Here is a 22,500-nt window from a genome sequence, read left to right as displayed (position 1 = left end):
CCATACCACCCTGAACAAGCCCGATCTCATCCGATCTCAGAAGCTAAGCAGGGTCGGGCCTGGTTAGTACTTGGATGGGAGACCGCCTGGGAATACCAGGTGCTGTAAGCTTTTTCATTTTGTTTGATCATATGTTTTTTTTTATCATATAGAGACATATTCACATGTCCAAAAATTCAGCCAGAATCAAGGGCATGACATCTTTAAAAGGCCCCTTTCTGCACACAATAATGGCTTACGGCCATACCACCCTGAACAAGCCCGATCTCGTCCGATCTCGGAAGCTAAGCAGGGTCGGGCCTGGTTAGTACTTGGATGGGAGACCGCCTGGGAATACCAGGTGCTGTATGCTCTTTCATTTTTTTTGATCATATGTTTTTTTTATCATATAGAGACATATTCACATGTCCAAAAATTCAGCCAGAATCAAGGGCATGACATCTTTAAAAGGCCCCTCTCTGCACACAATAATGGCTTACGGCCATACCACCCTGAACACGCCCCTTTTGCTGTCAGAGTTTGTGTGGTGCTGAAGGAGAGCTGACGTGTCAGTACTGAGCAGGACAGCTGGACTAATTTGTTTGTTTTTTGGATGCGCTTTGGATTTATTTAAATACCTCAGATTGTGAGTGAATGTCCCCCAGCAGTCACTGACTGTTAGGGGGATCGTTTTTCTTTTCACCTTTTTTTCCTGTTTTTTTTCCACAATTTTGTGAAGAATTTTTGTTTTTTGTGAATGTTTGCTCGTATGTCGCGAGCAAACTCACACGGACGGATCACAAAGATGACAGGACCACGGACTGGAGAGATGGAAAAAGGAAAAGAGAACGGACAACAACGTGAACAAACAAACATGGCACTGAAACAAAGGAATGGATTAAACGACAACGAGAAGAACGACGGAAAAAAAAGGACGGATGAAAACGGCAAATGAAACAGGGAACGGAATGGATGACGGAGAGAGAGGAAGAGAGAGGAGCGGCGGGCTGATTGCTCCGCATGCAGAGAATGGGAGAGGTGGCGAGAGAGCAGAAAAAGAGGAAGCAAAAGTGTCTTTTGAGAGAAAACTAACACTAAACATTGAAATGGTGGGAGACAAAGTTCCTCTAAATCACGTCATGAGCAACATAAAAATGATCTGTGGGGGCCTGCTGGCGTGCAGAACCCTGGGACCTGAAAAACTGGAGGTGACGGTGAGCAACATTAAAGGAAAGGAAAGGCTGCTGGATGGATTTAAAATCGGAGAGACCAGAGTCGTGGCGAGAGAACTAAATAATGATGAGCTGGTGGTGTCTTTTTTAAACCTGCCAGCGTATATCACAGATGAAGAAATAGTTTGGAAGCTGACGGGATGGGGAGTGAAACCGACATCACCAATAAAACGCAGAATGTGGCCTGGAACAATGATAGCTGACGGAACGAGGTTTGTCCGGGTCAGATTTAATGACCAGGTACAGTCACTCCCTTACTCCACAAAGTTTAACACTGTGATGGGGAACGAATACTTTAGAGTAATACATGATAGACAACAAAAAGTGTGCAGGATGTGCATCCAGCCGGGACACATCCTGAGAGAGTGTCCAGAATTTATGTGCCACAACTGTGGGGTGCAGGGACACTTTGCGCGAGAGTGCAGCGCGAACAGCACAAAATGCACAAACTGTAAAAAAAGAGAAAATGAATGTGAGTGTGAGAACGGAGAGGAAAGCAAGAACGAGGTGGAGGAGGTGTACGAGGATGAAGACGAGGCGGAGGAGGTGTACGAGGAGGAGGCGGAGGAGAAGGAGGTGATCGGAGCAAGCAGGAAGGAGATCAGAGAAGACGAGAACAGTGACGGAGAAATGGAGCAGAGCGGAGAGAGCGGAGGAGAACGGGCGTCAGAGTGCGAGCTGGAGACGCCGGAGCTGGCTGGAGAGGGAGGACAGCAGAAGCAGCGAAAAACGAGCGAGAGAGGGAAAAAAGGAGACGGAAGGGACGTGGCAGAAGACCCGGGGGTAAGCATGAGCACAGAGGGGAGGGAGATGCCTGAGAGTGGTGTTGGACAGGCGGGAGGGAGAAAAATCACGCTAAATAATACGGGTAAAAGCACCAGTCCCAATGAAACGGACAGCCAAATGGATGTGAGTGAACTGGCGAGTGCGCAAAAAAGACTAAGTCTTGGACAACGAAAAAAGTTGGTGAAAAAATTGAAATGTAAGGACAAATAATGACTGACAATAACCCCTGTAAATCCGTTTTTTTTGTTTTTATTTTTATGATAATGGCCTTTAATTTATTTTCGATAAACGTGAATGGACTAAGGAACAAAGAAAAAAGACATGCGATTCTTTCCTTGCAGAATGACGTTTTGTGCCTGCAGGAGACCAGGTGGGATGATTCCCTGGTGGAAGACATAAAAAAAGACTTTGTGGGCCATATTTTCTGCTCCAATGGCACGTCGAGGGCGAGAGGAGTGGCGGTTTTAGTCAAAACGGGTCGGGTAACAGGGGTAAATTTGGTTTATGGAGACAAAGAAGGAAGAATAATAGTAATAGACTGTGTGTATGAAACGAAAAATATAAGAATCATAAATATATATGCACCGAATGGAGAAAAAGAAAGGAAAACATTCTTCATTGCAATAAGCAAATGGTGGGAAAGGAATTGTATAATAATCGGTGACTTTAATGTGGCGATGACACCCACCGATGTGTCAAAAAATAATGTGTTTAAGGGGGATGTGAGCAGGGGGACACTTAAAGATATAATGATAACGAAACAATGCATTGATATTTGGAGATTGCTACATCCATGGGAGAGGGTGTTCTCCAGGAGACAAATTGTACTGAATAGATTAAAACAATCTAGAATAGATTATGCTTTGGTGACATGCGAGGTAGTGAGGTGGATTAAAGAAGTTGAATATAAAACTAATATGTGGAGCGATCACGCTGGAATAGAAATCACGTTTAGAAAAGAAACGAATGTACGTAAAGGAGGGATATGGTGCTTTAATGCAAGCTTGCTGGATGATGGAATGTTTGTGAAAAGTATGGAAAGATTGTTGAATGATGTGGGATATGAGTGGAATGAGAGTGAAGATATGAATGTGTGGTGGGATAGTGTAAAAGTCAGAATTAAAAAAAAGTGTATCAATTATAGTAAAGAGAAAAAGTGGAGAGAAAATAGAAAGGAAGAGAATTTGAGAAAACAACTAAGTGAGGAAATAGCATCGCTTGACAGTGTAGATAATGTAGATGTCGAAAAATACATACATTTAAAAGAACAGTTGGGAGTGATTGAACTTAAAAAGAGTAGGGGTGCAGCCATTAGGAGTAAAATACAATATATGTATGAGGGGGAGAGGAGTACAGCCTTTTTTTTAGGTCTGGAAAAACAAAAACAAAAAAGAACAGAAATAAACGACTTATTAAATGAAGCAGGTAAAAGTGTGACAGATAAAAAGGGAATTTTAGAAATAGTAAAGGGCTATTATGAAAGCCTGTTTTCGAGACAGGAGTGTGATAGCGTGAGTGTGAACAGAGCTTTGGGTGCCTTAAAGAAAAAACTAAGCGAGGACGATAAAATGTGGTGTGATTGTGAGTTTACAGAGGGAGAAATCAGAAGTGCTTTAGAGGGGTTAAACAAAAACAAAAGTCCTGGGAGCGATGGCCTAACTGCGGAATTCTACCAAGCTTTCAAAGAGCAGCTGGTGCCCTTGGTGAACAAATTGAGTAAATATATGGAAAAAGTGAAACATATACCAAAAAGTTTAGGGGAAGGGGTGGTTACTATTTTTTACAAAAACAAGGGGGACAATAAAAATCTGGACAACTACAGACCAATCAGCCTACTCAACACAGACTACAAAATCATAGCGAAAACAATAGCCAATAGAATCAGGGAGGTAATAGGAACAATCATAGAACAAACACAATCATACAGTATACCAAACAGAGACATAGCAGACTCAATCATTTCAATAAAACAGACGGTCAGGGATATGGAAGGGGAGGGGGGAATATGGCTAGGGATTGATTTAAATAAAGCTTTTGACAGAGTAGATCACGGGTTCATGGGGAAGGTGTTAGAGAAGTTTGGATTCGGGGAGAGAATGAGAGAATGGATAAATATGTTGTATACAGGAGCGGAAAGCAAGATAAAATGTAACGGGGAACTAACTGATTCTTTTAAAATATCAAGGTCAGTGAGACAAGGATGTCCGATGTCAGCGCTGTTGTACAGCTTGGTAGCAGAGCCGCTGGCAGCACTGATATCGGAAGACGTAAACATAAAAGGTATAGGTAAGGAAAACGTAAAAATAATACAGTATGCAGATGACGTGAATATAATGGTAAAAGGAGAGGAGGATATAGAATTGATATTAAAACATGTACAAACTTATGAAAGAGCATCTGGGGCAAAAGTAAATGAAAATAAGTCAGAAATTATGTTACTAGGTAAGGAATCCAATCTAGTTAATAAGTGGGGATTTAAAACGGTGTGTGAGAGAAGAAAAGTGTTGGGAGTGAATATGGGGAAAAATGAGAATGAATGTGATGATGTAACATGGAAAGAGGTGGTGGGTAAAATTAAAAAAACATTGAATTTGTGGAAAGCGAGGGGTCTATTGTTGAGAGGAAGGGTAGCCGTAACAAATGCTCTCGTGTTGTCCAAAGTGAATCATGCGCTGAGTACTTGTACGCTTCCGGACTGGGCCTTTAAGGAGATTTCAAAGACCATTAGGGACTTTATTTGGAAAAACAAAGCAGCGAGTATAGCTCACAAAACAATAATAGGGGCTAAAGATCAGGGGGGGCTAGCTTTGATTGATTTACTTACAAAAAAAGTAGCACTAAGAGTCAAATTGATAGGCAAATTTATGGACCAGAACCGGAACGTAGTTTGGAAAAACCACTTCAAACAATATCTGTGCAGTTTTGGACTCTACAACGAGGACAACCTGTACCAGATCAATAACCCGGATTCATTTAAACACTTGCCACGGTTTTTCCAGGAAGTACTCAGTGCGTGGTATCAGGTTTCATCCTGGACTGTACCAGAGTGCGGAACGAGAGGGTCAGTGCTACGACTGCCCTTCCTCTCGAGCCCGTATTTTAAAAATGGGAAGAGGGTAATTAAGTGTGAAGCTATGTCGAAAGCGGGATATATTAGAATAAGGGATTTACTGAACTGTGGGGGGGATTTTGATTTACAAATGGTGGTGAGGGGTTTAAAAAATAAAGGGTGTGTGTGCAGAAAGGATGTGATTGAGAGAGTGTTTGCAAATGTAAAATTGTCTTTGTCGAGCGAATGGGAAAAATTAATCAAAGAGAAGGAGGGAGTGATGCAGGACGATGTGGGGGGGATCTCCCTGTGCCTAGGGGAGAAGAAACACAACATTACAGATGTCACTACAAAAATTTGGTATAGGTGCGCAATCACACATAGAATACAGAAACCCACATCCGAAGTAAAATGGACAGACACATACCCGGACATAACAAGCAACATGATATGGAAGAACATTAACATTCCGCATACACCACATGCAATATTTGACCTAGATTTCAAACTGAGGCACAGGAGGATCTTCACCTGCATCGTCCTGCATCAGATCCATAAGGAGAGGTATGAAAGAAAGTGTTGTGTATGTGAAAGTACGGATGAGGATTTAATACATTTGTTTGTTACGTGTGGGGAATTGGTTTATTTTTGGGGAAAAATAAGAGAAATGTTGGGGAAATGCAGTAAGAATGAGTGTTGGAATGAAAGGGGGTGGGAATTGTCGGTGTTGTTGGGGGTGGGAACAAAACAAAAAAATCACAATGTAATGAATATAATTTTGGCTTTTGCAAGAAAAGCGGTTTTTAACAGAAGGAATTATGCACTGTATGAAAGTAAGAAAATGAATGTGTGGAGAATGTTTGTGAATGAATGGAAAGCACATCTTAAATTGTTGTACATAGCGAATGAGAGTGAGTTTGTGAGAATGTTTGTGGAAGGTGCGAATGTGTGTAGAGTAAATGAGGAGGGAATTATGTGGGATGTCTAAATTATTTTGTTTTTGTTTTTTTGGTACGAGGGCTTCTTTTTTGGTCATGGGGAAAATGGGTGATTTGATTTGGTGTTTTTTTTTTTCTCAGTGGTTTTTTGAGAATACTGTGGGGTTTTTGTATGTTTTTGTGGTTTGTTTTCAGAGGGGTGTTTGCTTTGGGGGAGGGACTCAGAAGAGTTGTCATGAGTTGGGGGTATCAGGGGTGGTTTGAGTTTTTTTTTCTGATGCTATGTTTTTATTGTTTTTAGGGTGCCGTTTGCGTCAGAGGGGAGGTTTAATTTAGAGGGTGTATGTATTGTAATAGCATTTGTTGTAAATGATGTGAAAGAATTATAAATGTTTTTGTAATTTTGATAATAAAAGATAAAAAAAAAACATGCCCGATCTCAGAAGCTAAGCAGGGTCGGGCCTGGTTAGTACTTGGATGGGAGACCGCCTGGGAATACCAGGTGCTGTAAGCTTTTTCATTTTTTTTGATCATATGTTTTTTTTTATCATATAGAGACATATTCACATGTCCAAAAATTCAGCCAGAATCAAGGGCATGACATCTTTAAAAGGCCCCTGTCTGCACACAATAATGGCTTATGGCCATACCACCCTTAACACGCCCGATCTCGTCCGATCTCGGAAACTAAGTAGGGTCGTGCCTGGTTAGTACTTGGATGGGAGACCGCCTGGGAATACCAGACGCTGTAAGCTTTTTCATTTTTTTGATCATATGTTTTTCTTTTATCATATAGAGACATATTCACATGTCCAAAAATTTAGCCAGAATCAAGGGCATGACATCTTTAAAAGGCCCCTTTCTGCACACAATAATGGCTTACGGCCATACCACCCTGAACACGCCCGATCTCGTCCGATCTCGGAAGCTAAGCAGGGTTGGGCCTGGTTAGTACTTGGATGGGAGACAGCCTGGGAATACCAGGTGCTATAAGCTTTTTCATTTTTTTGATCATATGTTTTTTTTTTTTCATATAGAGACATATTCACATGTCCAAAAATTCAGCCAGAATCAAGGGCATGACATCTTTAAAAGGCCCCTTTCTGCACACAATAATGGCTTATGGCCATACCACCCTGAACACGCCCGATCTCGGAAGCTAAGCAGGGTCGGGCCTGGTTAGTACTTGGATGGGAGACCGCCTGGGAATACCAGGTGCTGTAAGCTTTTTCATTTTTTTGATGATATGTTTTTTTTTATCATATAGAGACATATTCACATGTCCAAAAATTCAGCCAGAATCAAGGGCATGACATCTTTAAAAGGCCCCTTTCTGCACACAATAATGACTTATGGCCATACCACCCTGAACACGCCCGATCTCGTCCGATCTTGGAAGCTAAGCAGGGTAGGGCCTGGTTAGTACTTGGATGGGAGACCGCCTGGGAATACCAGGTGCTGTAAGCTTTTTCATTTTTTTGATCATATGTTTTTTTTTTATCATATAGAGACATATTCACATGTCCAGAAATTCAGCCAGAATCAAGGGCATGACATCTTTAAAAGGCCCCTTTCTGCACACAATAACAGCTTACGGCCATACCACCCTTAACACGCCCGATCTCGTCCGATCTCGGAAACTAAGTAGGGTCGTGCCTGGTTAGTACTTGGATGGGAGACCGCCTGGGAATACCAGACGCTGTAAGCTTTTTCATTTTTTTGATCATATGTTTTTTTTGTTTTATCATATAGAGACATATTCACATGTCCAAAAATTTAGCCAGAATCAAGGGCATGACATCTTTAAAAGGCCCCTTTCTGCACACAATAATGGCTTACGGCCATACCACCCTGAACTCGTCCGATCTCGGAAGCTAAGCAGGGTCGGGCCTGGTTAGTACTTGGAAGGGAGACCGCCTGGGAATACCATGTGCTGTAAGCTTTTTAATTTTTTTTGATCATATGATTTTTTTTTATCATATAGAGACATATTCACATATCCAAAAATTCAACCAGAATCAAGGGCATGACATCTTTAAAAGGCCCCTTTCTGCACACAATAATGGCTTACGGTCATACCACCCTGAACTCGTCCGATCTCGTCCGATCTCGGAAACTAATCAGGGTCGTGCCTGGTTAGTACTTGGATGGGAGACCGCCTGTGGAATACCAGATGCTGTAAGCTGTTTCATTTTTTTGATCATGTGTTTTTTTTTTATCATAGAGAGACATATTCACATGTCCAAAAATTCAGCCAGAATCAAGGGCATGACATCTTTAAAAGGCCCCTTTCTGCACACAATAATGGCTTACGGCCATACCACCCTGAACACGCCCGATCTCGTCCGATCTCGGAAGCTATGCAGGGTCGGGCCTCGTTAGTACTTGGATGGAAGACCGCCTGTGGAATACCAAATGCTGTAAGCTGTTTCATTTTTTTGATCATATGTTTTTTTTTTTATCATATAGAGACATATTCACATGTCCAAAAATTCAGCCAGAATCAAAGGCATGACATCTTTAAAAGGCCCCTTTCTGCACACAATAATGGCTTACGGCCATACCACCCTGAACACGTCCGATCTTGGAAGCTAAGCAGGGTAGGGCCTGGTTAGTACTTGGATGGGAGACCGCCTGGGAATACCAGGTGCTGTAAGTTTTTTCATTTTTTTGATCATATGTTTTTTTTTTATCATATAGAGACATATTCACATGTCCAAAAATTCAGCCAGAATCAAGGGCATGACATCTTTAAAAGGCCCCTTTCTGCATACAATAATGGCTTACGGCCATACCACCCTGAACACGCCCGATCTCGGAAGCTAAGCAGGGTCGGGCCTGGTTAGTACTTGGATGGGATACTGCCTGGGAATACCAGGTGCTGTAAGCTTTTTAATTTTTTTTGATCATATGATTTTTTTTTATCATATAGAGACATATTCACATGTCCAAAAATTCAACCAGAATCAAGGGCATGACATCTTTAAAAGGCCCCTTTCTGCACACAATAATGGCTTACAGTCAAACCACCCTGAACTCATCCGTTCTCGTCCGATCTCGGAAACTAAGCAGGGTCGTGCCTGGTTAGTACTTGGATGGGAGACCGCCTGTGGAATACCAGATGCTGTAAGCTGTTTCATTTTTTTGATCATGTGTTTTTTTTTTATCATAGAGACATATTCACATGTCCAAAAATTCAGCCAGAATCAAGGGCATGACATCTTTAAAAGGCCCCTTTCTGCACACAATAATGGCTTACGGCCATACCACCCTGAACACGCCCGATCTCGTCTGATTTCGGAAGCTATGCAGGGTCGGGCCTCGTTAGTACTTGGATGGGAGACCGCCTGTGGAATACCAAATGCTGTAAGCTGTTTCATTTTTTTGATCATATGTTTTTTTTTTTATCATATAGAGACATATTCACATGTCCAAAAATTCAGCCAGAATCAAGGGCATGACATCTTTAAAAGGCCCCGTTCTGCACACAATAATGGCTTACGGCCAAACCACCCTGAACTCGTCCAATCTTGGAAGCTAAGCAGGGTCAGGCCTGGTTAGTACTTGGATGGGAGACCGCCTGGGAATACCAGAAGCTGTAAGCTTTTTTTATTTTTTTGATCATATTTTTTTTTTTTATCATAGAGAGACATATTCACATGTCCAAAAATTCAGCCAGAATCAAGGGCATGACATCTTTAAAAGGCCCCTGTCTGCAGACAATAATGGCTTACGGCCATACCACCCTGAACACGCCCGATCTCGGAAGCTAAGCAGGGTCGGGCCTGGTTAGTACTTGGATGGGATACTGCCTGGGAATACCAGGTGCTGTAAGCTTTTTAATTTTTTTTGATCATATGATTTTTTTTTATCATATAGAGACATATTCACATGTCCAAAAATTCAACCAGAATCAAGGGCATGACATCTTTAAAAGGCCCCTGTCTGCACATAATAATGGCTTACGGCCATACCACCCTGAACACGCCTGATCTCGTCCGATCTCGGAAGCTAAGCAGGGTCGGGCCTGGTTATTACTTGGATGGGAGACCGCCTGGGAATACCAGGTGCTGTAAGCTTTTTCATTTTTTTGATCATATGTTTTTTTTTATCATAAAGAGACATATTCACATGTCCAAAAATTCAGCCAGAATCAAGGGCATGACATCTTTAAAAGGCCCCTTTCTGCATACAATAATGGCTTAAGGACATACCACCCTGAACTCGTCCGATCTCGAAAGCTAAGCAGGGTCGGGCCTGGTTAGTACTTGGATGGGAGACCGCCTGGGAATACCAGGTGCTGTAAGCTTTTTAATTTTTTTTGATCATATGATTTTTTTTTATCATATAGAGACATATTCACATGTCCAAAAATTCAACCAGAATCAAGGGCATGACATCTTTAAAAGGTCCCTTTCTGCACACAATAATGGCTTACGGTCAAACCACCCTGAACTCGTCCGTTCTCGTCCGATCTCGGAAACTAAGCAGGGTCGTGCCTGGTTAGTACTTGGATGGGATACCGCCTGGGAATACCAGGTGCTGTAAGCTTTTTATTTTTTTTTGATCATATGTTTTTTTTTATCATATAGAGACATATTCACATGTCCAAAAATTCAGCCAGAATCAAGGGCATGACATCTTTAAAAGGCCCCTTTCTGCACACAATAATGGCTTACAGCCATACCACCCTGAACACGCCCGATCTCGTCCGATCCCGGAAGCTAAGCAGGGTCGGGCCTGGTTAGTACTTGGATGGGAGACCGCCTGGGAATACCAGGTGCTGTAAGCTTTTTCATTTTTTTGATCATATGTTTTTTTTTTATCATATAGAGACATATTCACATGTCCAAAAATTCAGCCAGAATCAAGGGCATGACATCTTTAAAAGGCCCCTTTCTGCACACAATAATGGCTTACGGTCATACCACCCTGAACACGCCCGATCTCGGAAGCTAAGCAGGGTCGGGCCTGGTTAGTACTTGGATGGGAGACCGCCTGGGAATACCAGGTGCTGTAAGCTTTTTCATTTTTTTGATCATATGTTTTTTTTTTATCATATAGAGACATATTCACATGTCCAAAAATTCAGCCAGAATCAAGGGCATGATATCTTTAAAAGGCCCCTTTCTGCACACAATAATGCCTTACGTCCATACCACCCTGAACTCGTCCGATCTCAGAAGCTAAGCAGGGTCGGCCTGGTTAATACTTGGACGGGAGACCGCCTAGGAATACCAGGTGCTGTAAGCTTTTTCATTTTTTTGATCATATGTTTTTTTTTATCATAGAGAGACATTTTCACATGTCCAAAAATTCAGCCAGAATCAAGGGCATGACATCTTTAAAAGGCCCCTTTTTGCACACAATAATGCCTTACGGCCATACCACCCTGAACTCGTCCGATCTCAGAAGCTAAGCAGGGTCGGCCTGGTTAATACTTGGACGGGAGACCGCCTAGGAATACCAGGTGCTGTAAGCTTTTTCATTTTTTTGATCATATGTTTTTTTTTATCATAGAGAGACATTTTCACATGTCCAAAAATTCAGCCAGAATCAAGGGCATGACATCTTTAAAAGGCCCCTTTCTGCACACAATAATGCCTTACGGCCATACCACCCTGAACTCGTCCGATCTCGGAAGCTAAGCAGGGTCGGGCCTGGTTAGTACTTGGATGGGAGACCGCCTGGGAATACCAGGTGCTGTAAGCTTTTTCATTTTTTTGATCATATGTTTTTTTTTTATCATATAGAGACATATTCACATGTCCAAAAATTCAGCCAGAATCAAGGGCATGACATCTTTAAAAGGCCCCTTTCTGCACACAATAATGGCTTACGGTCATACCACCCTGAACACGCCCGATCTCGGAAGCTAAGCAGGGTCGGGCCTGGTTAGTACTTGGATGGGAGACCGCCTGGGAATACCAGGTGCTGTAAGCTTTTTCATTTTTTTGATCATATGTTTTTTTTTATCATATAGAGACATATTCACATGTCCAAAAATTCAGCCAGAATCAAGGGCATGACATCTTTAAAAGGCCCCTTTCTGCACACAATAATGGCTTACGGCCATACCACCCTGAACACGCCCGATCTCGTCTGATCTCGGAAGCTAAGCAGGGTCGGGCCTGGTTAGTACTTGGATGGGAGACCGCCTGGGAATACCAGGTGCTGTAAGCTTTTTCATTTTGTTTGATCATATGTTTTTTTTTATCATATAGAGACATATTCACATGTCCAAAAATTCAGCCAGAATCAAGGGCATGACATCTTTAAAAGGCCCCTTTCTGCACACAATAATGGCTTACGGCCATACCACCCTGAACACGCCCGATCTCGTCTGATCTCGGAAGCTAAGCAGGGTCGGGCCTGGTTAGTACTTGGATGGGAGACCTCCTGGGAATACCAGGTGCTGTAAGCTTTTTCATTTTTTTTGATCATATGTTTTTTTTATCATATAGAGACATATTCACATGTCCAAAAATTCAGCCAGAATCAAGGGCATGACATCTTTAAAAGGCCCCTCTCTGCACACAATAATGGCTTACAGCCATACCACCCTGAACACGCCTGATCTCGTCCGATCTCGGAAGCTAAGCCAGGTAGGGCCTGGTTAGTACTTGGATGGGAGACCGCCTGGGAATACCAGGTGCTGTAAGTTTTTTCATTTTTTTGATCATATGTTTTTTTTTTATCATATAGAGACATATTCACATGTCCAAAAATTCAGCCAGAATCAAGGGCATGACATCTTTAAAAGGCCCCTTTCTGCATACAATAATGGCTTACGGCCAAACCACCCTGAACACGCCCGATCTCGTCTGATCTCGGAAGCTAAGCAGGGTCGGGCCTGGTTAGTACTTGGATGGGAGACCGCCTGGGAATACCAGGTGCTGTAAGCTTTTTCATTTTTTTGATGATATGTTTTTTTTTATCATATAGAGACATATTCACATGTCCAAAAATTCAGCCAGAATCAAGGGCATGACATCTTTAAAAGGCCCCTTTCTGCACACAATAATGACTTATGGCCATACCACCCTGAACACGCCCGATCTCGGAAGCTAAGCAGGGTCAGGCCTGGTTAGTACTTGGATGGGAGACCGCCTGGGAATACCAGGTGCTGTAAGCTTTTTCATTTTTTTGATCATATGTTTTTTTTTTATCATATAGAGACATATTCACATGTCCAAAAATTCAGCCAGAATCAAGGGAATGACATCTTTGAAAGGCCCCTTTCTGCACTCAATAATGGCTTACGGCCATACCACCCTGAACACGCCCAATCTCGTCCGATCTCGGAAGCTAAGCAGGGTCGGGCCTGGTTAGTACTTGAATGGGAGACCGCCTGGGAATACCAGATGCTGTAAGCTTTTTTTATTTTTTTGATCATATGTTTTTTTTATCATAGAGAGACATATTCACATGTCCAAAAATTCAGCCAGAATCAAGGGCATGACATCTTTAAAAGGCCCCTGTCTGCACACAATAATGGCTTACGGCCATACCACCCTGAACACGCCCGATCTCTTCCGATCTCGGAAGCTAAGCATGGTCGGGCCTGGTTAGTACTTGGATGGGAGACCGCCTGGGAATACCAGGTGCTGTAAGCTTTTTCATTTTGTTTGATCATATGTTTTTTTTATCATATAGAGACATATTCACATGTCCAAAAATTCAGCCAGAATCAAGGGCATGACATCTTTAAAAGGCCCCTTTCTGCACACAATAATGGCTTAAGGACATACCACCCTGAACTTGTCCGATCTCGGAAGCTAAGCAGCGTCTGGCCTGGTTAGTACTTGGATGGGAGACCGCCTGGGAATACCAGGTGCTGTAAGCTTTTTCATTTTTTTTGATCATATGTTCTTTTTTTATCATATAGAGACATATTCACATGTCCAAAAATTCAGCCAGAATCAAGGGCATGAGATCTTTAAAAGGCCCCTGTCTGCACACAATAACAGCTTACGGCCATACCACCCTGAACACGCCTGATCTCGTCCGATCTCGGAAGCTAAGCAGGGTAGGGCCTGGTTAGTACTTGGATGGGAGACCGCCTGGGAATACCAGGTGCTGTAAGCTTTTTCATTTTTTTGATCATATGTTTTTTTTTTATCATATAGAGACATATTCACATGTCCAAAAATTCAGCCAGAATCAAGGGCATAACATCTTTAAAAGGCCCCTGTCTGCACACAATAATGGCTTACGGCCATACCACCCTTAACACGCCCGATCTCGTCCCATCTCGGAAGCTAAGCAGGGTCAACTTTTATCAATCAATCAATCAACTTTTATTTGTATAGCGTCAACTCATAACAAGTGTTATCTCGAGACACTTTACAAGAAGCAGGTAAAATACCTTACTCATTGTCTGTTAACATTACAAAAGAGCAGGTAAAAGACCTTACTCATTTTTATGTTACAAAAAGCAGGTAAAGGACCTTACTTATTGCTATGTTACAAAGATCCGGCCTATCCATCATGAGCACTTTAGCAAAGCAGCAAAAGTTACAGTGGTAAGAAAAAACTGCCTTATTAAAAGGCAGAAATCTTCGGCCGGATCCCCGGCTCATGACGAAACAGTCTTCACAGGCCTAGACTGCGCCGGGCTTGGAAAGGGATAGGGGGAGAGATGGGATAAGATGCAGGAAGAGGGATAGAGAGCAAGGGGGTGGGGGGAGGTAGACCGTCCATCAGCAATCCGGTGGGGAGGGGAGGGGGTGTGGGGGGTTGTTCTGGCAGGCCGCCAACCCACGATCCGGTGGGGAGGGGGTAGTGGTGGGGTGGGGGTTGTTCTGGCAAGCCGTCAACCGATGATCTTGAGGAGCCTAGGGGAGCTCAAGAGCTCCCAGGAAAGTAGGTGGTTAGTGACTGAGATTTATAGATAGATACATGCAGTAATATGATGTACTGTATATGCATAGAGAGAGAGAGAGAGAGAGAGAGAGAGAGAGGAGCTCAAGGTGCCAGTTCCCCCGGTAGTCTAAGCCTATAGCAGCATAACTAAGAGCTGGTCTACACCAGCACCAGCCCTAACTATAAGATTTATCAAAAAAGAAAGTTTTAAGTCTAATCTTAAAAATACAGACTGTGTCTGCCTCCCGGACCCCGGCTGGAAGGCGGTTCCAGAGGAGAGGAGCCCGATAACTGAAGGCTTTACCCCCCATAGTACACTTGGAGACTGTAGGTACCACCAGCAGGCCTGCACTCCGGGACCGCAACGCTCTCAAGGGACAGTACGGCACTAGTAGCTCCTTAAGATAAGATGGTGCCTGGCCATTTAGAGCTTTGTAGGTGAGAAGAAGGATCTTGAATTCTATTCTAGACTGTATAGGGAGCCAGTGCAGAGAAGCCAGGACAGGAGTAATGTGGTCCCATTTCCTGGTTCTGGTCAGTACACGAGCTGCAGCATTCTGGACCCGTTGAAGAGTCTTTAGAGATTTGCCAGAGCACCCTGACAAAAGAGAGTTACAATAATCCAGTCTGGAGGTAACAAATGCATGAACTAGTTTTTCTGCATCACTTTGCGACAGGATATTCCTGATCTTGGATATATTACGAAGGTGAAAGTAGGCTGTTCTTGAAACTTGACTGATGTGAGAGCTAAAAGACATATCTTGATCAAAAATAACTCCTAGATTCCTAACAGTGGTGCTAGATGCCAGGCTGATGTCATTAAGGACAGTCACATCACTAGAAAAAGTCTCTCTGAGGTTCTTAGGGCCTAGCACAATAACTTCAGTCTTGTCTGAGTTAAGTAGCAAAAAATTTCTGGTCATCCAGGTCCTAACGTCCTTAAGGCATGTTTCTAGCTGACATAACTGACTGGTACCATCGGGCTTCATTGATACATAAAGCTGAGTATCATCTGCATAACAATGAAACTGTATGGAGTGTTTCCTCATAATATTTCCCAGAGGAAGCATATATAATGTAAAAAGAATTGGTCCAAGCACTGAACCTTGTGGGACTCCATGGCAAACTTTAGTGTGCATAGAGGACTCATCATTAACATGTACAAACTGAGATCGGTCTGATAAGTAGGATTCAAACCAACTTAAAGCAGTCCCTGTAATTCCAAGCAAATGCTCCAGTCTGTACAACAGGATCCGATGGTCAATGGTGTCAAAAGCAGCACTAAGATCTAACAAGACGAGCACAGACAGAAGTCCCCTGTCTGAGGCTAGAAGTAGATCGTTTGTAACTCTAACTAGTGCAGTCTCAGTGCTATGGTGGACTCTAAATCCTGACTGGAACTCTTCAAATAAACTGTTGTCATGGAGAAAGTCACACAGCTGTTTAGCTACCACCTTCTCCAGGATCTTCGAGATAAAAGGAAGGTTGGATATAGGTCTGTAGTTAGCCAGAGTTCCTGAGTCCAGAGTAGGCTTTTTAAGTAGAGGTTTGATTACCGCTACTTTAAATGTCTGTGGTACATAGCCTGCCAGTAAAGACATATTGATCATATCTAATATGGAGTTGCTAACTAAGGGAAAGACTTCCTTAAACAGCTTGGTTGGGATTGGGTCCAAAATACAGGTTGACGGTTTCGATGCAGAAAAAATGGAATGTAGCTCTGAAAGGTCGATTGGAGAAAAACAGTCGAGACTAATATCTGGTCCTGGAACTGTCTCTGCCGTAACAGACGTATCTGCACCAGGTAAGGGCAGGAGGTTTCCAATTTTGTCTCTGATGTCTAGAACTTTGTTGTTGAAAAAGCTAAGGAAATCATTACTGCTGAGGGCTAGAGGAATACAAGGCTCAATGGAGCCATGACTCTCTGTCAGCCTGGCTACAGTGCTGAAAAGGTATCTAGGATTGCCTTTGTTTTCCTCGATTAGAGAGGAGTAGTAGGCAGCTCGGGCGTGACGTAGAGCCTTCATATATCTTCTATGACTATCCTGCCAGAAAAAACGAGATTCTACCATTTTGGTCGAACGCCATATTCTTTCAAAATTCCGTGATGATTGTTTCAGAGTACGGGTTTCTGAGTTGAACCATGGAGCCACTCTCCGCCGCTTGACAACCTTCTGTTTCAGGGGAGCAATCGAATCCAGAGTAACTCTCAGCGAATCCACTGCACTATCAACAAACTGATCTAGCTGAGAGGGACTAAAGCTATCGTAAGAGTTTCCAACTGGGTTGAAACACGGTACTGAATCAAAAACAGCTGAAATAGCTTCCTTAAATCTAGCCACAGCACTATCCGACAAACTTCTAGAAAGCACACCTCTTCCAGGCAGAGGTAATTCTAGTAGGACAAAATCAAATGTAATAAAAAAATGGTCTGATAGCAGAGGATTTTCTAGGAAAACTGTAAGGTTATGGATTTCAATTCCATAAGCTAAAACAAGATCCAGGGTGTGGTTAAAATGATGAGTAGGTTCGTTTACACCCTGGGTGAAACCAATAGAGTCTAATAGTGACATGAAAGCTGTGCTCAGGCTATCATTTTCAACATCCACATGGATATTGAAGTCACCTACAACAATTATTCTATCACTGCTAAGGACTAAGTCTGATAAAAATTCTGCAAACTCAGATAAAAACTCAGAATATGGGCCAGGAGGGCGGTAAACTACAGCAACTAGAACTGGCTGAAAGGTTCTTGAGACTGGATGTGGAAGACTAAGAACAAGGCTTTCAAAAGAAGAAAAATTCAGCTTTGGTCGAGGGTTAACTAAAAGACTGGAATTAAAAATAGCTGCTACTCCACCACCTTGTCCGGTGTCTCGAGGTATATGAGTATTAAAATGACTGGGAGGAGTGGATTCATTCAAACTAACATATTCATCTCGACACAGCCAGGTTTCAGTCAAAAAAAGTAAATCAATGTGCTGATCTGATATCAGATCATTCACTAAAAGAGACTTGGATGCTAAGGACCTAATGTTCAAAAGTCCGCAGTGAATCCTCCGATCTTGTAGCAAAATCGTATTCGTAGTTTTGATTCTAATCAGATTCTGATGATTCACGCCGTTTGGATGACTTATAAAAATGCGTTTGGGCCGGGGGACAGACACAGTACCTATAGTATAACTACAGTTCGATTCAGAATTACAGCTATAGTGACTGGGAGACAGATCTAAGGGAGGCGCAGAGAAGTGTGTAAGACTGCAGCTCTGCCTCCTGGTCTGAACTCTGAGTTGTTGTCAGGGTTTTGGACTAATAACCTCTGCTATGTTTCTAGATAATAGAGCTGCACCGTCCAAAGTGGGATGGATGCCGTCTCTAGCTAGCAGACCAGGTTTTCCCCAAAAAGACTGCCAGTTATCTATGAAGCCCACATCGTGTGCTGGACACCACCTCGACAGCCAGCGGTTGAGTGATGACATGCGGCTATACATGTCATCACTGGTCTGATTTGGGAGGGGTCCAGAGAACACTACGGAGTCCGACATCGTCTTAGCAAAAGTACACACCGACTCCACATTAACCTTAGTGACTTCCGACTGGCGTAGTCGGGAGTCATTTGTGCCGACATGAATTACGATTGTATCAAATCTACCTTTAGTCTTTGTCAGCAACTTTAAATGAGATGCGATGTCGCCCGCTCTGGCCCCGGGTATACACCTAACTATGCCCGCTGACTTCGCTAGCTTCACGTTTCGGACTATGGAGTCTCCAATAATCAGAGTTTTATTCTCAGCGGGTGTGTCGCTGAGTGGGGAAAATTTGTTTGAAACGTGAAGTGGTTGGTGGGGAACCGTGTGCTTCGATTTTCGACTATGCTTCCCTCGGACAGTAACCCAGCCACTGCCTCCCGGCTGCTCGTGAGTTACCGGGGGGGAAGCCAAGCTATGTCGGCCCGCACCTGCTACAGGTGGCTGGCTAACTACTGCTGCATACGATGACTCCGACTCAATGGTGCGGAGCCGTCTCTCTAACTCAGACACCCTCGCCTCCAAAGCTAAAAATAAACTACATTTCTTACAAGTATCATTATCACTAAAGGAGGACGAGGAATAACTTAACATCTGACACGTAGAGCAGGAGAGAGCAGGAGAGGGAGAGACAGAAAAAGAAGCCATTGTAAAGCTAACTGCTAGGCTAAGCTAAGAGTAGGTACACAGTAACACAGTGCAGAGGAGAACGGAACAAGCAATTATGCAATACGCTCACCGTAGTACGCTGCTCTGCTCAGGTGCTGCTCGCTGCTCTGCTCAGGTGCTGCTCGCTGCTCTGCTCAGGTGCTGCTCGCTGCTCTGCTCAGGTGCTGCTCGGCTCGGTCGGGCCTGGTTAGTACTTGAATGGGAGACCGCCTGGGAATACCAGATGCTGTAAGCTTTTTTTATTTTTTTGATCATATGTTTTTTTTATCATAGAGAGACATATTCACATGTCCACAAATTCAGCCAGAATCAAGGGAATGACATCTTTAAAAGGCCCCTGTCTGCACACAATAATGGCTTACGGCCATACCACCCTGAACACGCCCGATCTCGTCCGATCTCGGAAGCAAAGCAGGGTCGGGCCTGGTTAGTACTTGGATGGGAGACCACCTGGGAATACCAGGTGCTGTAAGCGTTTTCATTTTTTTGATCATATGTTTTTTTTTATCATATAGAGACATATTCACATGTCCAAAAATTCAGCCAGAATCAAGGGCATGACATCTTTAAAAGGCCCCTTTCTGCACACAATAATGGCTTACAGCCATACCACCCTGAACACGCCCGATCTCGTCCGATCTCGGAAGCTAAGCAGGGTCGGGCCTGGTTAGTACTTGAATGGGAGACCGCCTGGGAATACCAGATGCTGTAAGCTTTTTTTATTTTTTTGATCATATGTTTTTTTTATCATAGAGAGACATATTCACATGTCCACAAATTCAGCCAGAATCAAGGGCATGACATCTTTAAAAGGCCCCTGTCTGAACACAATAATGGCTTACGGCCATACCACCCTGAACACGCCCGATCTCGTCCGATCTCGGAAGCAAAGCAGGGTCGGGCCTGGTTAGTACTTGGATGGGAGACAACCTGGGAATATCAGGTGCTGTAAGCGTTTTCATTTTTTTGATCATATGTTTTTTTTTATCATATAGAGACATATTCACATGTCCAAAAATTCAGCCAGAATCAAGGGCATGACATCTTTAAAAGGCCCCTGTCTGCACACAATAATGGCTTATGGCCATACCACCCTGAACACGCCTGATCTTGTCCGATCTCGGAAGCTAAGCAGGGTCGTGCCTGGTTAGTACTTGGATGGGAGACCGCCTGTGGAATACCAGATGCTGTAAGCTGTTTCATTTTTTTGATCATGTGTTTTTTTTTTATCATAGAGAGACATATTCACATGTCCAAAAATTCAGCCAGAATCAAGGGCATGACATCTTTAAAAGGCCCCTTTCTGCACACAATAATGGCTTACGGCCAAACCACCCTGAACTCGTCCGATCTTGGAAGCTAAGTAGGGTCGGGCCTGGTTAGTACTTGGATGGGAGACCGCCTGGGAATACCAGACGCTGTAAGCTTTTTTTATTTTTTTGATCATATGTTTTTTTTTTATCATAGAGAGACATATTCACATGTCCAAAAATTCAGCCAGAATCAATGGCATGACATCTTTAAAAGGCCCCTGTTTGCAGACAATAATGGCTTACGGCCATACCACCCTGAACACGCCCGATCTCGTTCGATCTCAGAAGCTAAGCAGGGTAAGGCCTGGCTAGTACTTGGATGGGAGACCGCCTGGGAATACCAGGTGCTGTAAGCTTTTTCATTTTTTTGATCATGTTTTTTTTTATCATATAGAGACATATTCACATGTCCAAAAATTCAGCCAGAATCAAGGGCATGACATCTTTAAAAGGCCCCTGTCTGCACACAATAATGGCTTACGGCCATACCACCCTGAACACGCCCGATCTCGTTCCATCTCAGAAGCTAAGCAGGGTCGGGCCTGGTTAGTACTTGGATGGGAGACCGCCTGGGAATACCAGGTGCTGTAAGCTTTTTAATTTTTTTTGATCATATGATTTTTTTTTATCATATAGAGACATATTCACATGTCCAAAAATTCAACCAGAATCAAGGGCATGACATCTTTAAAAGGTCCCTTTCTGCACACAATAATGGCTTACGGTCATACCACCCTGAACTCGTCCGATCTCGTCCGATCTCGGAAACTAAGCAGTGTCGTGCCTGGTTAGTACTTGGATGGGAGACCGCCTGTGGAATACCAGATGCTGTAAGCTGTTTCATTTTTTTGATCATGTGTTTTTTTTTTATCATAGAGAGACATATTCACATGTCCAAAAATTCAGCCAGAATCAAGGGCATGACATCTTTAAAAGGCCCCTTTCTGCACACAATAATGGCTTACGGCCAAACCACCCTGAACTCGTCCGATCTTGGAAGCTAAGCAGGGTCGGGCCTGGTTAGTACTTGAATGGGAGACCGCCTGGGAATACCAGACGCTGTACGTTTTTTTTATTTTTTTGATCATATGTTTTTTTTTTATCATAGAGAGACATATTCACATGTCCAAAAATTCAGCCAGAATCAAGGGCATGACATCTTTAAAAGGCCCCTGTCTGCAGACAATAATGGCTTAAGGCCATACCACCCTGAACACGCCCGATCTCGTTCGATCTCAGAAGCTAAGCAGGGTCGGGCCTGGTTAGTACTTGGATGGGAGACCGCCTGGGAATACCAGGTGCTGTAAGCTTTTTCATTTTTTTGATCATGTTTTTTTTTATCATATAGAGACATATTCACATGTCCAAAAATTCAGCCAGAATCAAGGGCATGACATCTTTAAAAGGCCCCTGTCTGCACACAATAATGGCTTAAGGACATACCACCCTGAACTTGTCCGATCTCGGAAGCTAAGCAGCGTCTGGCCTGGTTAGTACTTGGATGGGAGACCGCCTGGGAATACCAGGTGCTGTAAGCTTTTTCATTTTTTTTGATCATATGTTCTTTTTTTATCATATAGAGACATATTCACATGTCCACAAATTCAGCCAGAATCAAGGGCATGACATCTTTAAAAGGCCCCTGTCTGCACACAATAACAGCTTACGGCCATACCACCCTGAACACGCCTGATCTCGTCCGATCTCGGAAGCTAAGCAGGGTCGGGCCTGGTTAGTAGTTTGATGGGAGACCGCCTGGGAATACCAGGTGCTGTAAGCTTTTTCATTTTTTTGATCATATGTTTTTTTTTCTATCATATAGAGACATATTCACATGTCCAAAAATTCAGCCAGAATCAAGGGCATAACATCTTTAAAAGGCCCCTGTCTGCACACAATAATGGCTTACGGCCATACCACCCTTAACACGCCCGATCTCGTCCCATCTCGGAAGCTAAGCAGTGTCGGGCCTGGTTAGTACTTGAATGGGAGACCGCCTGGGAATACCAGATGCTGTAAGCTTTTTTTATTTTTTTGATCATATGTTTTTTTTATCATAGAGAGACATATTCACATGTCCACAAATTCAGCCAGAATCAAGGGCATGACATCTTTAAAAGGCCCCTGTCTGCACACAATAAT

At 43.2% G+C, this 22,500-nt stretch overlaps 20 non-coding genes and 23 pseudogenes across 20 annotated transcripts in view; all 43 read left to right on the top strand.

Annotated features, from left to right (window-relative positions):
* LOC132969266 (5S ribosomal RNA) overlaps positions 1-111 on the top strand; it is a 119-nt gene extending 8 nt beyond the window's left edge. Inside the window, exon 1 of the ribosomal RNA XR_009671554.1 lies at positions 1-111. This exon is cut by the window's left edge and continues 8 nt beyond it. This is a non-coding gene — a ribosomal RNA (5S ribosomal RNA).
* A 122-nt stretch (positions 112-233) lies between these two features.
* LOC132969256 (5S ribosomal RNA) lies at positions 234-352 on the top strand. Its single transcript, XR_009671545.1, has one exon. It is a non-coding gene; the product is annotated as a 5S ribosomal RNA (ribosomal RNA).
* A 6,268-nt stretch (positions 353-6,620) lies between these two features.
* On the top strand, positions 6,621-6,739 carry LOC132969509 (5S ribosomal RNA; annotated as a pseudogene).
* Positions 6,740-6,861: 122 nt separating this feature from the next.
* Positions 6,862-6,980, top strand: LOC132969320 (5S ribosomal RNA). Its single transcript, XR_009671607.1, has one exon. It is a non-coding gene; the product is annotated as a 5S ribosomal RNA (ribosomal RNA).
* Positions 6,981-7,102: 122 nt separating this feature from the next.
* LOC132969449 (5S ribosomal RNA) lies at positions 7,103-7,211 on the top strand (annotated as a pseudogene).
* Positions 7,212-7,332: 121 nt separating this feature from the next.
* On the top strand, positions 7,333-7,451 carry LOC132969252 (5S ribosomal RNA). The gene has a single exon (XR_009671541.1). It is a non-coding gene; the product is annotated as a 5S ribosomal RNA (ribosomal RNA).
* A 122-nt stretch (positions 7,452-7,573) lies between these two features.
* Positions 7,574-7,692, top strand: LOC132969492 (5S ribosomal RNA; annotated as a pseudogene).
* A 125-nt stretch (positions 7,693-7,817) lies between these two features.
* LOC132969611 (5S ribosomal RNA) lies at positions 7,818-7,926 on the top strand (annotated as a pseudogene).
* Positions 7,927-8,049: 123 nt separating this feature from the next.
* LOC132969652 (5S ribosomal RNA) lies at positions 8,050-8,169 on the top strand (annotated as a pseudogene).
* A 122-nt stretch (positions 8,170-8,291) lies between these two features.
* LOC132969641 (5S ribosomal RNA) lies at positions 8,292-8,411 on the top strand (annotated as a pseudogene).
* Positions 8,412-8,534: 123 nt separating this feature from the next.
* Positions 8,535-8,643, top strand: LOC132969526 (5S ribosomal RNA; annotated as a pseudogene).
* A 122-nt stretch (positions 8,644-8,765) lies between these two features.
* On the top strand, positions 8,766-8,874 carry LOC132969503 (5S ribosomal RNA; annotated as a pseudogene).
* A 123-nt stretch (positions 8,875-8,997) lies between these two features.
* Positions 8,998-9,117, top strand: LOC132969688 (5S ribosomal RNA; annotated as a pseudogene).
* Positions 9,118-9,237: 120 nt separating this feature from the next.
* Positions 9,238-9,357, top strand: LOC132969668 (5S ribosomal RNA; annotated as a pseudogene).
* A 123-nt stretch (positions 9,358-9,480) lies between these two features.
* LOC132969128 (5S ribosomal RNA) lies at positions 9,481-9,589 on the top strand (annotated as a pseudogene).
* A 123-nt stretch (positions 9,590-9,712) lies between these two features.
* LOC132969502 (5S ribosomal RNA) lies at positions 9,713-9,821 on the top strand (annotated as a pseudogene).
* A 123-nt stretch (positions 9,822-9,944) lies between these two features.
* On the top strand, positions 9,945-10,063 carry LOC132969260 (5S ribosomal RNA). The gene has a single exon (XR_009671549.1). It is a non-coding gene; the product is annotated as a 5S ribosomal RNA (ribosomal RNA).
* Positions 10,064-10,184: 121 nt separating this feature from the next.
* Positions 10,185-10,293, top strand: LOC132969066 (5S ribosomal RNA; annotated as a pseudogene).
* Positions 10,294-10,416: 123 nt separating this feature from the next.
* Positions 10,417-10,535, top strand: LOC132969546 (5S ribosomal RNA; annotated as a pseudogene).
* A 122-nt stretch (positions 10,536-10,657) lies between these two features.
* LOC132969198 (5S ribosomal RNA) lies at positions 10,658-10,776 on the top strand. Its single transcript, XR_009671490.1, has one exon. It is a non-coding gene; the product is annotated as a 5S ribosomal RNA (ribosomal RNA).
* A 122-nt stretch (positions 10,777-10,898) lies between these two features.
* Positions 10,899-11,007, top strand: LOC132969440 (5S ribosomal RNA; annotated as a pseudogene).
* Positions 11,008-11,587: 580 nt separating this feature from the next.
* On the top strand, positions 11,588-11,696 carry LOC132969538 (5S ribosomal RNA; annotated as a pseudogene).
* A 122-nt stretch (positions 11,697-11,818) lies between these two features.
* Positions 11,819-11,927, top strand: LOC132969439 (5S ribosomal RNA; annotated as a pseudogene).
* Positions 11,928-12,048: 121 nt separating this feature from the next.
* Positions 12,049-12,167, top strand: LOC132969294 (5S ribosomal RNA). The gene has a single exon (XR_009671582.1). It is a non-coding gene; the product is annotated as a 5S ribosomal RNA (ribosomal RNA).
* Positions 12,168-12,289: 122 nt separating this feature from the next.
* Positions 12,290-12,408, top strand: LOC132969224 (5S ribosomal RNA). Its single transcript, XR_009671515.1, has one exon. It is a non-coding gene; the product is annotated as a 5S ribosomal RNA (ribosomal RNA).
* Positions 12,409-12,529: 121 nt separating this feature from the next.
* LOC132969374 (5S ribosomal RNA) lies at positions 12,530-12,648 on the top strand. The gene has a single exon (XR_009671657.1). It is a non-coding gene; the product is annotated as a 5S ribosomal RNA (ribosomal RNA).
* A 122-nt stretch (positions 12,649-12,770) lies between these two features.
* On the top strand, positions 12,771-12,889 carry LOC132969670 (5S ribosomal RNA). Its single transcript, XR_009671756.1, has one exon. It is a non-coding gene; the product is annotated as a 5S ribosomal RNA (ribosomal RNA).
* Positions 12,890-13,010: 121 nt separating this feature from the next.
* On the top strand, positions 13,011-13,119 carry LOC132969533 (5S ribosomal RNA; annotated as a pseudogene).
* Positions 13,120-13,241: 122 nt separating this feature from the next.
* On the top strand, positions 13,242-13,360 carry LOC132969383 (5S ribosomal RNA). Its single transcript, XR_009671665.1, has one exon. It is a non-coding gene; the product is annotated as a 5S ribosomal RNA (ribosomal RNA).
* A 121-nt stretch (positions 13,361-13,481) lies between these two features.
* LOC132969209 (5S ribosomal RNA) lies at positions 13,482-13,600 on the top strand. The gene has a single exon (XR_009671500.1). It is a non-coding gene; the product is annotated as a 5S ribosomal RNA (ribosomal RNA).
* Positions 13,601-13,953: 353 nt separating this feature from the next.
* On the top strand, positions 13,954-14,072 carry LOC132969506 (5S ribosomal RNA). The gene has a single exon (XR_009671739.1). It is a non-coding gene; the product is annotated as a 5S ribosomal RNA (ribosomal RNA).
* A 5,329-nt stretch (positions 14,073-19,401) lies between these two features.
* Positions 19,402-19,520, top strand: LOC132969091 (5S ribosomal RNA). The gene has a single exon (XR_009671456.1). It is a non-coding gene; the product is annotated as a 5S ribosomal RNA (ribosomal RNA).
* Positions 19,521-19,641: 121 nt separating this feature from the next.
* Positions 19,642-19,760, top strand: LOC132969257 (5S ribosomal RNA). The gene has a single exon (XR_009671546.1). It is a non-coding gene; the product is annotated as a 5S ribosomal RNA (ribosomal RNA).
* A 121-nt stretch (positions 19,761-19,881) lies between these two features.
* LOC132969377 (5S ribosomal RNA) lies at positions 19,882-20,000 on the top strand. The gene has a single exon (XR_009671660.1). It is a non-coding gene; the product is annotated as a 5S ribosomal RNA (ribosomal RNA).
* A 121-nt stretch (positions 20,001-20,121) lies between these two features.
* On the top strand, positions 20,122-20,241 carry LOC132969535 (5S ribosomal RNA; annotated as a pseudogene).
* Positions 20,242-20,363: 122 nt separating this feature from the next.
* LOC132969111 (5S ribosomal RNA) lies at positions 20,364-20,472 on the top strand (annotated as a pseudogene).
* Positions 20,473-20,595: 123 nt separating this feature from the next.
* On the top strand, positions 20,596-20,714 carry LOC132969336 (5S ribosomal RNA). Its single transcript, XR_009671621.1, has one exon. It is a non-coding gene; the product is annotated as a 5S ribosomal RNA (ribosomal RNA).
* Positions 20,715-20,833: 119 nt separating this feature from the next.
* On the top strand, positions 20,834-20,952 carry LOC132969406 (5S ribosomal RNA). Its single transcript, XR_009671687.1, has one exon. It is a non-coding gene; the product is annotated as a 5S ribosomal RNA (ribosomal RNA).
* Positions 20,953-21,075: 123 nt separating this feature from the next.
* On the top strand, positions 21,076-21,195 carry LOC132969675 (5S ribosomal RNA; annotated as a pseudogene).
* Positions 21,196-21,317: 122 nt separating this feature from the next.
* Positions 21,318-21,426, top strand: LOC132969152 (5S ribosomal RNA; annotated as a pseudogene).
* A 123-nt stretch (positions 21,427-21,549) lies between these two features.
* On the top strand, positions 21,550-21,668 carry LOC132969365 (5S ribosomal RNA). The gene has a single exon (XR_009671649.1). It is a non-coding gene; the product is annotated as a 5S ribosomal RNA (ribosomal RNA).
* Positions 21,669-22,019: 351 nt separating this feature from the next.
* On the top strand, positions 22,020-22,138 carry LOC132969242 (5S ribosomal RNA). The gene has a single exon (XR_009671532.1). It is a non-coding gene; the product is annotated as a 5S ribosomal RNA (ribosomal RNA).
* A 123-nt stretch (positions 22,139-22,261) lies between these two features.
* LOC132969498 (5S ribosomal RNA) lies at positions 22,262-22,380 on the top strand (annotated as a pseudogene).
* Positions 22,381-22,500: the final 120 nt, after the last annotated feature.

The sequence above is a fragment of the Labrus mixtus genome, unplaced genomic scaffold (genome assembly GCF_963584025.1).
Source record: "Labrus mixtus unplaced genomic scaffold, fLabMix1.1 SCAFFOLD_68, whole genome shotgun sequence".
Taxonomy (NCBI): domain Eukaryota; kingdom Metazoa; phylum Chordata; class Actinopteri; order Labriformes; family Labridae; genus Labrus; species Labrus mixtus.
The sequence above is the reverse complement of the archived record's forward strand: the minus strand, read 5'-3'. Positions and strand labels throughout refer to the sequence as shown.